The sequence below is a fragment of the Octodon degus genome, unplaced genomic scaffold (assembly GCF_000260255.1).
Source record: "Octodon degus isolate 3935 unplaced genomic scaffold, OctDeg1.0 scaffold00279, whole genome shotgun sequence".
Lineage (NCBI taxonomy): Eukaryota > Metazoa > Chordata > Mammalia > Rodentia > Octodontidae > Octodon > Octodon degus.
The window spans coordinates 53,038-54,717 of record NW_004524855.1 but is presented as its reverse complement, the minus strand read 5'-3'; the positions used below and the strand labels follow the sequence as shown (position 1 = coordinate 54,717).

General features: G+C 33.9%; 1 protein-coding gene across 2 annotated transcripts in view; it reads right to left on the bottom strand.

Moving 5' to 3' along the window:
* Positions 1-1,680, bottom strand: part of LOC101589137 (solute carrier family 22 member 9-like) — an 88,021-nt gene that overhangs the window by 54,879 nt on the left and 31,462 nt on the right. The gene's annotated exons all lie outside the window — the stretch shown is intronic.

Genomic DNA, 1,680 nt, shown 5'->3' with positions numbered 1-1,680 from the left:
CACACACACACACACACACACACATAAATAAATAAAATTAAAATAAAATAAAATAAAATAAAAAAAATCACAAAGAAAACACTATGAAACTATAAATAACTAATAAGTGATCTATAGTAGATATTCCCAAAAGCAACTTTCTGTCTTTAAAAATAGGTACAGGGGCTGGGGAGATGGCTCAGTGGAATAAGCACTTCCCTGGTAAGTGCAAGGGCCTGAGTTCAATCCCCAGTTCCACCAAAAAAAAAAAAAAGAAAAGAAAAAGAAAATAGGTACCATGTGTATCAAAGATTCTCCAAAATGTTGCAAATAGTTTTGACACCAAAGAGAATCATAAGAAATAAGCTGAAATCTTGGAAATTTTAACATATAATAAAAATCTTTTGTACTAAAACAGGCACTTAGCATGGTACAGAGTCTAATGTGTATACCTCAATGTCTCAAAATCAATATTTGAGACGCTAGGATGGCACAGATCATGGCTAGTGTGAAATAAGAGCTTCTGTGAAATAACATGTCAAAATTGTGGATGGGTTACATAAAATTCTTGTGTTTATTGGCTTTGGGCAACATGTTGCTTTCTATCTAGTCCAGACTATAAGAAAGCCACAATCTGGCAAACTTACAGAAAGTTCACTGAGGAAAGAATTAGAAAAGCTGTAGATGAACAAATTTAAAATTGGAAGACTTAAAAAAGGAAGAGAGAATTCAGAGTTTCATACACTTCTTGGGAAGGGAGACTTCCTGCAAAATCAGAGGATACACCCCACCTGTACTGAGTTTATAAGACCCCCCATATTAACAAATGGGCAAAAATTAAAATTTGGAAACCACTCTCTAATATTTAATATTTGTATTACCACACTTAAGTTATAACAAATAATAAGTATTTTATACATAACTTAGACATATTAATACAACATATATTATATTCATAAATCTGTGTCCCAATTCAGAAAAGACTCGATATGAGGAGGAAATATGCTAATGAAACAATAGGTGGAAACCATTATAAGGTTTAGTCAGACAAAACAAGATGTAGGTATAAATTATACATGTTCTCTCAGGAAAAGCTCAATATAAAATTGTTAAATATCATTTTGGAGATGGCAAGCCTTTGGTTATCATCAATCTGGTAATCAATTCTCAGTAATCTGTTAACCCAAAGGTCATTAAGAAATATTGTTTCAGATCACCACTATGAAGTATTAAGTAACAATTAGAAATATAGACTAAAAGTACAAATAGGAATGTGTACATGTCTCAAATACATGGTGGTAGGTGTATAAAAGAAAACAATGAGATGCTTTTATGTAACAAGGAAATTTAAATATACACTAACTATACAATATCACACTTTGGAAACACAGAGTTGAGTTTAAAGAAGCAAAGCTCAGAGAAAAAGAAGGGCTGCAAGGACAGCCAACATTTTGGCCCTAGCCTTTCAAGGTCAGTGAGGACTCAGGACATAGGAGAACCTATACTGTAACATCATTTAACTCAGTTGTGTCCCTAATTTTCTGATCAAGGAGATTAGGGGGCCACAGAGGAATGTGATTGATGATGTAGAGTGTGCCTAAAGAGAGTCACATGGAGAGAAAACATTCTCTCAGGCTTTCACAGAGAGCAAATTGGTCAAGCAATGGCTGTGACTCATCCACATGGCTGACACTGACAAAG